The following is a 14,741-nucleotide window of genomic DNA, read 5'->3' as shown; positions in this document are numbered from 1 at the left end:
AAATTTTATTTATTGCAACAAATATGCTAATGGTATGACAAATCTGCTGGGTTCGTTGTAATTATTATGTATTTTGAGTCTACTCAAAACTGTATCACACACTTTGCAGAACAAGTCAGACTGGTCCATGCCTCAAAGAACTTCTAGTCTAGATTTTAGATATGGCACAACATGGGAGGACACCAAACAAAGAAAAGGAGGCTCAAAGGGAGAGGTAGGATGAAGATTATTACAAAAGTGTTATTTTTTTATATTACATTAGTGCTTAGAAGCCCCAATAGAGTATCCGGTTTGCTAAGTGCTCTGCAAACATGTAGGTAATACCCAGATTTTCCAGTTATGCACATACCTACACTGAATATCTTGATAATTCTAGTTCCAGTAATTCCTGTAATCCCTCAGATATGATTATTGACATTTCACTCCATATTCTTTATGAAAATATGCTTCTGATATAAATATGACATAACTGAGATGTACTTTATGCAAGATGGATCTTGTAAGGTATCATTGGAAAGGTTATGATTAACAAATGTGATTAACCAATTTGTATGCATGTATCATTTCTGCATCTAAAGTTAGAAATATGGACTATGTAACAATTACAACTGGGTGTGTATTGGGAAGACACCCACCAGAGGACAGGCCATCAAATTTAATGAGCCATCAGGAAAGAACATCAAAACCACGAAGATACTTGACCATACTGAGCACGCAGTGTATTACACAATAAAAAGAGACTTCTGAGTATGCATCAGCGTTATTTAGCACTTACATTGCAGTCGCACTCGGAAGCCCAAGTCAGAATCTGGACCACATTGTGTTTTACAAGCATACAGGCCTTGCTGATTTAAGAAGGCAATCAACATGCAGAGGATAAGGGGGAGAGGGAAGAGAAGACGGGTAAAATATATACAATCTTTACATACATATGTACATTTTCATTATCATTATTATAACTAGATAAAGCAAGTGTCAATTATCTCCAACTGCCCTTCAACCAAACCATCATTTGTAGGCTGATTTCTCATAAGCATCCCTGCAGAAGTGGGTCTTGAAGAGGGATTTGGAGGAGACGAGAGTAGTGACCTTACAGATCACTTCTGGAAGGGTATTCGGTGCATTAGGGACAATGGGGAAGAAGACACAGAGATGGTCATGTGACAAGCTAACAGGTAAACAGTGCTGGCATTGTTGGTGGTTTGGTCTCCAGCTCTTTATGTGGAGCCTGGACCTGAAAGCTAAGAGGAGGTTTGATAAAAACGCCCCATAGATATCTGAAATATCCCACTGTGGCGCTTCGCTCCATATTCTTTATGAAAATATGCTTATGATATGAATATGACATAACTGAGATGTACTTTATACAAGATGGGTTTTGTAAGGTATCATTGGAAAGGTTATAATTTACTGAATGTGATTATCCAGTTTGTATAACTGTATCATTTCTGTATCTGAAGTCAGGAATATTGACTCGGTATCTGTATTTCAACTATGCTACTTTGGGTGACTCCCCTTGCTAACACTTCAGGTACAACAATGAAAAAGCCAGACAGTGCTGATGGCTCATCAGCAAGAGACAATGGAGTGTAAAAGAGCTTAGTCTTCCTGTGAACATGTGGGTCAGCCTGTGAAGAATGACTACAGGGGCCCTACAGAGGCAGGTGACCATGTCACCTGATACTGGAACCCATATTGAATTCTGTACTTTTCCACGAGAAGCTGGGGGGTGGGGTGAGGTCAAACTAGGAAACAGAGGACTCCCACCCTATGCAGATCCTATTTAAGGGTGGGGAGTGAGGTAATCCAGGTCATCAGTTCTCCCCGGCCAGGGCCGGCTCCAGGCACCAGCTAAGGAAGCAGGTGCTTGGGGCAACCAATACAAAGGGGCGGCACTCGTCCGCTATTGGGGCAGCCCATCCGGGTCTTCGGCGGGAATTCGGCAGCGGGTCCCTCAGTCCTTCTCTCCCTCTTTGAGCTGCTGCCGAAGTGCCGCCGAAGAGGAAGAGACGGCGTGAAGGACCCGCCGCCGAACTGCCACCGAAGAATGAAGTGGCGAGATTGAGCTGCCGCTGAAGTGCCGCCGATCGGCTTATTTTTTTATTTTTTTTTGCTGCTTGGGGCGGCAGAAAACCTGGAGCCGGCCCTGTCCCCGGCTACCCCACCCAAGATGACTGCTGGAAACAACTAAGACTGAACTGGGGGAAAGAACTGGACCCAGGCTGGAAGAGCATCCGGCCTGTGAAAAAGATTATTAGAACCACATTTAGGGTGAGAACTTACATGTAACCAGTTTTTTTAGTGTATTAAGCTTACGTTTGCATGCTCTGTTTTATTCTCTTAGTAATCTGCCTTGTTCTGTCTGCTACCTCCTTAACTACTTAAAATTATAGTTATAGTTAATAAATTTATTTCTGATTTACAATATAACCCAGTTTATGTGATTTCTAACTTGGGGGGGGCAAGAAGTGTGCATACCCTCATCCACATTGAGGGAAGAGGCGAATTTCATATAATTTTGGGGTTGTACTCCAAGGGGGGGGGAGTCAACATCTGGGTGCTGTGGCAAGCCCCTTAAGCTGAGCCTTCTCAGAGTGGATCTCTGTCTCTCTGTGCAGCTGGGTGTGGCCCTGCCTGTGCGCTGGGCTGGAAAAGGCTGGGGAGCTTACCCCAGCAAGACCAGGTAAAAGGGGGCCCAGGCTGGCAGAATAGTCTGACTCAGTGGCGTCCCAACACACCAGGAGACATCCCAGGGGGTCCAGCCCGTCACACCCATGAATACTAAAATGCCAGTGGGACTATTTGCAATAGTAAGTGCTACTTAAGCTGAGTATGTGCTTCAGATTGGCCCTTACTCTATAAACGGGAAATTTCAAAGAGTGGGAAGATAACGATTTCAGCAAGATCCCGCACAAGTGAGCAAGTGCTACTCACCATGAGCTAAAGTCACAGAAACCTGGCTCTGTGCATATAGGAAGTGCCTTGTGTTACTGTAACCTGCAAATTTGCATAAGCAGAAAGCCAGATTTGCAATCGTTCTATTTGTGCAGATACATCCTGTGATGATATAGCAAGTTTTTCAGTCATATACATAATGTTTCTCCACACGCAGGTTTGTCAGGCAAAAGGACTTGTTCATAATCCTTTCAACATCCAGCCATAAATGTTTTAAAACTTGAATAGAAAAAAGAGAAACAAAAATCTAAAATATGCTAAAGGTTAAGCACTACTTTCAAAAGGGGCATTCTCTCAAAGCCTAATCCAAAGCCCAGCACAGTCAATGGAAAAACTCCCATAGACTTCAATGGACTGTGGTTCAGGGCCCTAGATCTCTGCAACCCTGGAGCACTGCATGCCATCCTATTCATGTATCATCCTTACTCACTGTGTAGATGAGATAAGGCCTTGTTTTTCAGTGACGACTGCTCCTCAGAGCAGCATTGCAAGAAATGACAATACTTCAGGATGAACTCTGATGAGGAAATTACAACATTAACCAGACCTAGAGCAGATGTTGTCAAGTTATTTGGGCTTCCTGAAATTGCCTCTTTCTGCAACATTTCAGGCGGAAATGGTTATTCTGTGTGTTAAAATTACCAGAAAGACAAAAAGCCACCTTTGCTTGAAATTTGGTACTCACAAAGTACCAAGCGAATTGGTACTTTTCTTTGACATTTTTCTAGGTGTGTTGTAGGCAAGGACAGAGGAAGGCTACAACTGTTGCCCTGCACTCCACCTTCTCTTTGTATAAGCTTCCTCTCCCAAAGCTGATCCCGGCCTGTCCCCACAATACAGACTCCGCCCCACACAGAGTCAATGGTTCCATAGGGTATCCAAATCATTACTAATTCTTGCAACCACTATACTGCACAGAGACACGACACACAGGCGAGATGACGATCCTTAAAATCTTCTATGAAAGGGCTCATCTACACTTAAGATGCTGGAGAGGCAGTAGCTAGGTCATTGGAAGAATTCTTCCGTTGACCAAGCACTGTCAACATGGGGAATGAGCCCAGCTCAACGTTCACACCCTCTGACTGATGTAGTTAAGCCAACCTCATTTTCTAGTGTAGACCAAGCCTCAGAGAAGAGACAGAGAGATCTCTAGGCTTAGTCCTCCGACTGTTTTAATTCCCATTGAAGTCAGTGGAAGCTGGATCGGACCTTACATGAGTAAACAAAGCTGAATCTCACCCATGTAGTCCTATGCTGTGCTGAACACATGGCCTCAGTACTCCTGGTGGGGTAAACAGGGTTAGTACTCCTCATAGGCACTTAGAGTAGGACTGCATACAGTCTTCCCCAATTTAACTGTTAATCCCAAAGTGAAATAACAATGGCCTATTGTTCTTATTTACAACAGTTATAATTATATTAACTCATTTTTAAAATAGCCAGCCAAGACACTCTGGCTCCTATGAAATACAGTGAAATACATTTAAACTCCTGCTTAAAATCCAGGGGTGAGATTCTGAGCCTCAGGGGTAGCCCAGAACTTGCAGCCCTGGGAGATGGGGAACTCTGGGGGTTTTAAAGCTTGGGCAGCTCCGAGGGCCTAGACAATCCTGGGGGTTTATATAAGTGACAGCAGCCTCCCTGGGCTGCCCTATAGGCCACAATGCTGGATGCTGGAGTCCCAAACCTGCCCTCCCGTCACTGGCCCTACCCACACCATGAGGGCTTGTGAGAGGGTCCTTGGAGAGGCCCTTTTAGAGCCCCTTTATACCTCTCTGGCCCTTTTAAAGGGGCCAGAGTAGAGTGACGATCTCATTCCAGAGAAATAAAAGGACAGGAGGGGTCCAGTACAACCAGATGATAAAATGGAGGGGGGGTACAATAAACATACAGAGAGCAGAGGTCATAATAATAAATAATAATAATTAATAAAAAGCAGCTTTGGAAAGCCTGAGCTGCTTTTGAAAGCAGAGAGATGCTGGTTGGCTGGCTGGCTTGCTCCACTCTATAAACATCCCTTAGCCATATGGTCCAAGCACACAGGCAGGCCAAGCTAAGCTCCAGTGCCTCTGTTCCTGGCTCACCTCAGAATGCTGACAGCACACTGATATTAGAGAGTCAGCATGGGTAGACCATAGTGAGAGCCCCACTTCTCCTAAGCCGTGGCAGTAGCCAGAATAAATAGGATGATTGTGTCACAGGGGAAAAAACGGAGGAAAATTTGTTGGAAACCTTGACCGCTGTTTGCTGCATGGACCAGAGGGCACTGGCATGCAGGCATTTTTACAAAGCAAAGGGGTACGTATGTGTTTTGTTTGTGATAAGCTCTATGCACGCTGCTTGCCACACAGATATGCAACACACTGAGCCATGTTCTGCCTTGGGGCATGCAGGTGGGTACACTTATGAGAGCTGTGCCTCTCCTTCCTCCTTGGCTTTCTCTGCTCATGCTGGCTCGAGAATGTCATTGTGTTATCGACGTTCTGATCCCTCGCGCCCAGGTTTGGGGGAATGCTGAGGTGAAAGTTTAAAGATTCCGTTGCCATTTTTGAACGACAATAAAGCTGCACATCTGAGCACAGAGTTTGTGGCTCACTGATTTATATATTTCAGCTGATATGTAACAACCTGCAAGTCAACATTGAACTAAAGTGTTTTACTGAGATGAGACTATCTGCAGTGTACACTGACATATCTGTAAGTATTATTAATTATCATTCATTTGCTGAGCAACAACATGTTCAGTGCTGTAAAAGACACAAAATATCATCCAATCCCCCCACCCTCAAATAGCTTAGTATCTAAATAACCTTCTACTAGGACACTACCTGCATGTGTTTCCTCTTGTTCATAGCAACATATGTTCCTTTTCCTCTTCCAGCTGTATGCTCCTGAATAGCCCAGTTTCTACAGAGACAATAGCTTGCAGAAGTGAGACAAGGTTGAGATGCTCCCAGTCCAGTGTGCACTAGATTATCTACTCCCCATCCACATGCTAAGGCCTAGTGTTGGGGTTATATCAAATGTACCACTCGTCCAATGATTTTGCTGCTGTACTCTGGGCAGGATGAATATAAGACTGAAACAGAGTGTCAAGGCTGAATCCCAACTCTGTCACTACGAGTGCAGAAGGTGGGGGCCGCAAGGATTTTAAAAATTAATACTGGCCACTCCAGGCTTGTATTAAACTCCCAAGGTTACAGCTTTTTTCTGACCTTGGCTTGGTAAACGCTGCCACCACCCAAATGCAACAAAACCCCCTGTCATAACTATAAAGGGAAGGGTAACAGCTCTCTGTGTACAGAGACTCCAAATCCTTTTACCTGTAAAGGGTTAAGAAGCTCGGGTAACCTGGCTGACACCTGACCCAAGGACCAATAAGGAGACAAGATACTTTCAAATCTTGGGGGGGGAAAGGCTTTTGTGTGTGCTCTTTGTTTTAAGGGGTGGTTCGCTCTTGGGACTGAGAGGGACCAGACATCAATCCAGGTTCTCCCCATCTTTCTAAACAAGTCTCTCCTATTTCAAACTAGTAAGTAAAAGACAGGCAAGGCGTCTTAGATTTACTTTGTTTTCTCAACTTGTAAATGTACCTTTTTACCAGAGTGTGTATCTTTGTTTGCTGTACTTTGAACCTAAGACAGAGGGGGGGGTCCTCTGAGCTCTTTAAGTTTGATTACCCTGTAAAGTTATTCTCCATACTGATTTTACAGAGATGATTTTTACCTTTTTCTTTAATTAAAAGCCTTCTTTTTTAAGAACCAGATTGATTTCTCCTTGTTTTAAGATCCAAGGGGGTTTGGATCTGTATTCACCAGGAGTTGGTGAAAGGAGGGTGGGAGGAAGGAGGGGGGATGGTTAATTTCTCCTTGTTTTAAGATCCAAGGGGGTTTGGATCTGTGTTCACCAGGGAATTGGTGAAAGGTTTCTCAAGGCTTCCCAGGGAGGGAATTCTTGTGATGGTGGCAGCGGACCAAAGCTAAGCTGGTAGATAAGCTTAGAAGTTTTCATGCAGGCCCCTACATTTGAACCCTAAAGTTCAAAGTGGGGATCCAGCCTTGACACCCCCTTTGAACCCAGGAAGGGGCACTTGGGAATTCCTCCCTCTGGGGTGCCCTTAAGCCCTTTCACCCCCGTCTGGGGAAGAGCTGAGAAAGAAAACAAAGGACATTAGCTGTGGCTACCAGCTAATCAAACAACATGCACAAACCTCTTAAGACACCAAAAATCCAATCCTGTTCTTAAAAAAAAGGTAAATTTTATTAAAAACAAAAAGAAAGAAAATACATCTGGAACTTAGGCTTTTGCTAGATTTTAAAAGAGCAATTCCAAAAATCAAGCACCCAAAATAGCTTTCTTGGGGGTTCAGCTTAAAGATTACAAGCAAACAAAAGCATCTGGGGTTAGAACAGAGGAATCCGCAAGCCAATAAGAAATAAAAGAAATAACCCTAATCGCATCTAGTTAACATTCTGATCGACTTACACATTGGAGTTCAGATAAGTAGTTCTAGGCATGATCTGATAACTTATAATGATACCTGGCTTAGCTGCTTATAGCATGGCTGCTCTGACCCTCCAGCCCAGGGAGAACAGACAAAGGGAAAGTTTCTTTCCCAATTCTAAAAAGTTCTACCTTCCCATTGGCTCTTTTGGTCAGGTGCCCACTTTTTTTCTTTACCTGGGGGACTTTTTAACCCTTTACAGGTAAAGCAAGTAAAGAACAGCTACCAGGAGGGATTATACAGCTAGCTGGCTGGCTGGGTGTCCATCAAAGGGAGCTATCCCCCCACTTTATTTATTACACGGGGGCATAACTCTGCTCTGCCAATGCCAAGAAAACAAGCGGCCAATCTCTGAAATATTTCACCAATATTATACACATCCCAGTAAATGTATGTATGGTAATGAAACAGCTTTATACTCCTGGAGCCTTAATATGTCCCCTGGCTCCAGGACTGTACCAGGGGATATGGAACATACTCCAGACCTGGATGCTGTCATCCCAACAAGAGTCTTTTCTAATCCTCGCCCATGATTTGAGTCCTAGCAGTGGGATACAGTACCATACCACATTTGTTATTTAACTAATTTTTGGTACTTTTAAGAGGCATTCACATTAATAGCATAGGAGGGGTATATTGTAATATGGTACAGGTTAGGTTATTAATTACTGGGACCATTTTAATACAAATAAAGTTTCCAGTGGCAGAACACACTTCTTTCGGCGCGGTGTGAGCAGAGGGCAGGATGGGTCACCAGCAGCTCTCCTGGAGCCAACCCAGGAAGTTCGGCCAGGTCTCCCGCTCGTGCCGCATGTGCTCGAACCGCCACAGCCTGATCCGCAAGTACAGGCTGAACATGTGCTGGCAGTGCTTCCACCAGTACGCCAAGGACATCGGCTTCATCAAGCTGAAATCATAAGTACCGACAGCATAGCATTGCCAACACTAGTATTTAATGGGATTGAATTCTCAGAGGGTTGTTTCTTATTATAATATGTCCATTGAATTTTATATTGTCTTTATGTTGTACAGTGTCCTTAACATGTTGACGGGGACGTTTTGTAAATCTATTTCTTATTACATTCTTGTACTTTGTGAATGAGTGCAAGTGGATCTTAACTGTGGTATTAGAATCACCATCCAGTTCCTGAATGAATCAGTGCCTGTGGAGATGCAGCAACATGCCCTGCTTACTATTCATACATCTGAAGCAATCATGCCCCTTCACCTGATAACGTGTGAAGTTATACATATACCTTTGGAGTCTTATCTGTTCCTACAGCTCACCAAGAGGTATGTACTGACTACAGCATCTTGTGACTGCTCCATATAAAAACACTCAGGTGCCATGGTGCATTCAAGGAAGCATGGGAGAGATACTGCACAAGCCTACACTGTTATGCAATTGTAAATAAATGAGTTGCATTCGCTTCTCTCTGTTTCAGGATCCAAACTTTTGAGCTCCTATAAAAACGTCCCTTTATTGTGCATAGAGTGTTCCTGACAAGTTGATGAAGCATCAGGTGTGGTGGTGACAGTGGGCGCTGAAAGTTCTGTCAGCAAGTGTCATAACATCAATTTCATGTGCCTTGTTTTTTCTATCCTGAGGAAACTGCTGTATTGGATTGGCAGAATGTGTACCATTAGAGATGTCTCCAAAGTTTCTGAGGAACTTTCTGCAGATAATTGTGTCTACTTAGTCATAATGAAAGTGACCTACAGCTCATCCTTGACAGTCTCAGAGGCACCTAAACAGTTTGGACTCACCATCAGCCTGGAAAAAAAACGAAGTCCACTTCCAGCCAGCTCCTTCTACCACTGAACCAAACATTGCCATCGGTGGTGTAGAATTAAAGAGCATCAATCACTTTACATTCCTTGGCACTAATATCTCGAGTGACGGTTCCCTGGACCAAGAAATATCAAACAGAATATGAAAGGCAAACCAGGCCTTCTGAAAATGTTACCATAGGATCCTCAACTAGCGTACTATCAAACAGTCAACAAAAATGATGATATACAACACAGTGGTGCTAGCATCCCTTTTACATAGGTGTGAAATATGGATAATTTACAGCAGACACATTAAGCAACTTGAAAAACTTCACAAGCTCTGTCTCCGTTCTGTTCTGAAGGTCCACTGGTGAGACAAAGTCTCAAACATTAACATCTTTGAAAGAGCAAAAGCAACCAGCATCAAGGCAATAATCATCAAAACTCAGCTTAGGTGGACAGGTCATGTTATCAAATTGGGTGGTGATAGATGCCAGAAAAAAGTTCTCTGTGGTGAGCTGAAACGCAGAGAGCGCAGGAGGGATGGTCAATGAAAACGCATCAAAAACACTCTTAGGCAGAATCCCACACCATGCAGCATAAATACTGATAACTTCACAGACATGGCCGAGGACAGACCTGAGTGGAGAGTAACTGTCAAGGAAGGTTGTAAACACTTTGAGAAAAAAATGGATGTGAAGAACTGACTGAAAAAAAGACTTCAGTGGGAGCCTTCACATTCCTGTGGGACATCTATTTGTGATCTTACACCATGCAGAACCAGGCACACATCTCCGCGAACAGCCAAAGCATGGTGAGTGTTGGCGTGGGGGTGGGGTGCTCCACATGGGGAAAAGAGCACATGCTCTCTGAAAGGGTTGTGGTGCAGCATTCTGAAAAAAATCTAAAATTTTCCCACACTTTTCCACAGGCAGGGGTCATTCTAGCAGACATCTCACTGCTAAGGACAAGCAGGGAGGTGAGGGTACATCTACTCCACGCTTGTGGCTTCCACCCTGCTCCCTATGCTGCTCGCCTGTGTGCCGCTTTGGTCCCTGCACAAGTGATTGCCGAATGGTGCAGGAAAGTTTCCTACAATGGGGGAAGGAACAAAGCTGCTCTGCCACGCAACCTGCGGCAGAGGATTACCGAGTACCTCCAGGAAACTTTCCTGGAGATCTCTCTGCAGGATTCCCGGCAGGAGATCTTGGCGTGCATCAACACCCCTGTTCTGCTGTACTGATTAGCTACACAGGGAAATGTGCAGCTCACAGAAACACAGCCAGCCTGCCACATTTCTATACTCTGAACCCACCTCCGCACGACACAAACCACAGCCACTTGCCAGGCATCTCATCTCCTGCTTCTTGCTCCCTGGAGAGTGACTGCTGTGACTGGCTAAACACTTCTGGAGTGGTGCACAGTTCCTGGCTGCCTGCCCCACCGGGCCACCCTGCCAGAACCGGCACATCCTTGTCTAACTCCACCTCTTCATCAATAACTTTGTCCTCTGGGTGAGGTCCTCTCTCCGCCGCCTCCGTTCCCTCCGAAGTATCCATAGGGCTCTTAGCAGTGGAAGTGGGATCACCACCAAGGATAGCATGCAGCTCCTTATAGAACTGGCAGGTCTTAGGTAAAGCACCGGAGCGACGGTTTGCCTCCCTTGCCTTATGGTACACCTGCCTCATCTCCTTTATCTTCGCTCTGCACTGCAGCGTGTCCTGATCATAGCCCTTTTCGAACAAGCCTCAAGAAGCGACAAAGAGTCTGTGGCACCTTATAGACTAACAGAAGTATTGGAGCATAAGCTTTTGTGGGTGAATACCCACTTCGTCAGACGCATGTTTGACATGCGTCTGACGAAGTGGGTATTCACCCACGAAAGTTTATGCTCCAATACTTCTGTTAGTCTATAAGGTGCCCCAGGACTCTCTGTCGCTTTTTACAGATCCAGACTGACACGACTACCCCTCTGATACTTGAAGCCTCAAGAAATGTGCCTGTAGGTATCCCAATTCCTATGGCTCAAGCGCAGCTCGGACTGCACAGCCTCCTCTCCCCATATTCTGATCAGATCCAACAGCTCCACAGCGGTCCAAGTGGGAGAGTGTTTAGTGCGATAACCCGCCATGGTAACCTGGGAAGATGCGAGGAGACCTCTCCACGCAGGAAATGGAATTTCAAAAATTACCAAGACTTCTAAGCGGGTGGATGGTTGTTTACCTGGCTGCAGGGCAGTGGAGTTTAAACCGCTGACCAGAGAGGTTACGATGGGCATTGTGGGACACCTCCTGGAGGCCAATAAAAGCGATGAAATCAAGCGTGGTGTCTGCATTGGCACTTTGTCCAGAAAAATGTTGAGGAAAAAGACATAAGTCTCTCATCGGGGTGGATGTATTTAGTCGCCAAAACCGGGCATTTCTTCCGACAAAAGTTGCATCACAGTGTGTATGCACACACTGTTTGGTTGACAAAAGGCAGTTTTTTGCGACAAAACTTGGTAGTGTAGATAAGGCCTTAAAGTTTCCCAAGCTCTTTTTGAATGATAATAAGGATTAGCACTTTTCAGCCTCAAGGCAAACAATACCTAATTCATTTTCACAACATTCTTGTGCGGAAAAGTAGTACAATTAGGCCCATTTTATAGGTGGGATAATTGATAAAATGATTAAGTGACTTGTCCAAAGCCATGCAGCAAATAAGACCTTGTCTATATTCAAAGTTGCACTTAAGTTAACTTAACAAAGGCTTAATTTAAATGGATTTTAAAAACAAGTTAATTAAATCAGTGCAAAATCCCATGGGATTATCTTCACTCGATTTAAACCTGATTTATATCTATTCACTTTAACTCGATAAGGAATTGACTTGAATTAAAGGGATACTAGCCAGATTTAAATCAATTAAAGGACTTTGCACTGTTTTAACTAAACCAGTCTAAAAGTGATCTACAACCCATCCTGGACAATGATCCCTCACTTTCACAGATCATCAGTGATCTACAACCCATCCTGGACAATGATCCCTCACTTTCACAGAGCTTGGGAGGTAGGCCAGTCCTCGCTCACAGACAACCCGCCAACCTTAAGCATATTCTCACCAGCAACCACGCACCGCACCATAACAACTCTAACTCAGGAACCAACCCATGCAACAAACCTCGAGCCAACTCTGCCCACATATCTACACCAGCAACATCATCACAGGACCTAACCAGATCAGCTACAACATCGTCGGCTCATTCACCTGCACGTCCACCAGTGTTATATATGCCATCATGTGCCAGCAATGCCCCTCTGCTATGTACATTGGCCAAACTGGACAGTCACTACGCAAGAGGATAAATGGACACAAGTCAGATATCAGGAATGGCAATATACAAAAACCTGTAGGAGAACACTTCAACCTCCCTGGCCACACAATAGCAGATGTAAAGGTAGCTATCTTACAGCAAAAAAACTTCAGGACCAGACTCCAAAGAGAAACTGCTGAGCTCCAGTTCATTTGCAAAGTTGACACCATCAGATCAGGATTAAACAAAGACTGTGAATGGCTATCCAACTACAGAAGCAGTTTCTCCTCCCTTGGTGTTCACACCTCAACTGCTAGCAGAGCACCTCACCCTCCCTGATTGAACTAACCTCGTTATCTCCATACTGATTTATACCTGCCTCTGGAAATTTCCATTACTTGCATCTGAAGAAGTGAGGTTCTTACCCACGAAAGCTTATGCTCCCAATACTTCTGTTAGTCTTAAAGGTGCCACAGGACCCTCTGTTGCTTTTTACAGATTCAGACTAACATGGCTACCCCTCTGATACTTGATAGCCAGTAGGAAAAGCACTAGATTAAAACAGATTTTATTGTGTTGTGGTGGATTGAAGGGGAAAACTCAAGAATTTATGGGGGAAGGGGTCAGGGTATTAACCTTGAATTTTCATATACCTAAGGACCTGGCAACACCGTTAAGAAAACATCAACACACTAGATACCCTCTTGGTGTAATTTCCACTAACGCTAATGGGAGTGTGGCAGGCACACTGAGGGAACAGACTTGTCAATATTTACTGTGGTCTCTAATTTCCAAGTAGAATAATTACTACCTTATAAATTTCCAGGATCCAATCATTAGAGCCCATTAGACATACTCTACAGTAATGAGTGATCTCAGTGCTCGAGTAATTTTTTTTTCTTTAAATAAAAACAGGTTCAGTCCACGGAGTTGTTTATGGACTATACTTGGAGTGCCTTTTGCTTCTATTTATTATCTATTCATGACATTATCTTCTCTGTACTATCTATACATTAGTTGCCCTGCTCCTTCTTGAGGTTGTGTATGCTGCAGTCCGAGATGTGACTGCAGCATGTGTAGATATACCCAAGCTAACTTTGATCTGGCGAGTTCTAACAAAAATAGAAGTGAAGCCACAGCAGCATGGACTGTAAAACCCCGCTTGGGAGCCTGGGTACATACTCAGGCAGCTAGCCCATGCTGCTGTAGGCCAGCTCTGCTGCTATTATTATTTGAGCAAAGGATATGTCTGCATGTGATGCACTCACACCTCTGATTGCAGTGTGGACGTACCCTTGGAGTCACAGCTTAACTTGGAGGGAAATTCACTCCAGTGCAGAGGGCCTTGCAAGGTTCTGTGTGATACTTTAGCTCCCTCAGGGTGGAAATTTACCACTGGTATGAAGGTCCAGCCCTACTGCTGTGCCATGGAGGAAGAGCAGGAGCAAAGCTGCCATGGACTGGGGGGACAGTAGTCCCTGTGTGATGCAGAAGGCAGTCTGCCTGGGCACCACATAGGCTGACAAAAAGGGAGTGTGATTGGGGAGAGCCTAGGATGTAGGCTGTAGCCCCACACTCTGGCCAGGGACTAGGTGTGGATTTTACCTCCTAGACAGCAGCACTCTACCCACACAGAGCCCTATCTCATGTACTTTATGCAGTGAAGTAAATGTCCTTAATTTGGCTTTCAGTGATACATGGGGTCATTGCATGTGCCTTTCACGCTGGAGTGAATTTTGCCCTAAAAGAACCAGTATGCTAACAGCTCTAACTCATCCCCATCTCCTGTTGCGTGGTCTACTGTATGCAGATTTGTTTGGTAAAACGTCATTATCTTCATCCATCCTATCTCCTGCTAAAGCTACCCTGGGTCTGTCCTCACTCAGCTAAGTTAGCAGTTTGCAGCCCCTCAGTCACTGCCATGAACCACATCTGCTCAGCCAAGCTCGGTAAATCTTGTCTTTTCCCTTACATACGCATCTGAGAGACAGAGCCGGCTCCAAGGTTTTGGCCGCCCCAAGCAGCCAAACAAAACAAAACAAAAAAAACAAAAACAAAAACAAAAAAAGCCGCGATCGCGTTCTGCGGCGGCAATTCGGCGGAAGGTCCTTCGCTCCGAGCAGGAGTGAGGGACCGTCCGCCAAATTGCCGCTGAACAGCTGGACGTGCCGCCCCTCTCCGAAGTGGCCACCCCAAGCACCCGCTTGGTAAGCT

General features: G+C 44.7%; 1 pseudogene; it reads left to right on the top strand.

Moving 5' to 3' along the window:
- The first annotated feature begins 8,207 nt into the window (after positions 1–8,207).
- On the top strand, positions 8,208–8,381 carry LOC113405344 (annotated as a pseudogene).
- The last annotated feature ends 6,360 nt before the right edge of the window (positions 8,382–14,741 follow it).

Source organism: Terrapene carolina, unplaced genomic scaffold, assembly GCF_002925995.2.
Source record: "Terrapene carolina triunguis isolate 2854851 unplaced genomic scaffold, T_m_triunguis-2.0 Scaffold35098, whole genome shotgun sequence".
NCBI classification, from domain to species: Eukaryota; Metazoa; Chordata; order Testudines; family Emydidae; genus Terrapene; species Terrapene triunguis.
This window is presented reverse-complemented; position numbering and strand designations above follow the sequence as displayed.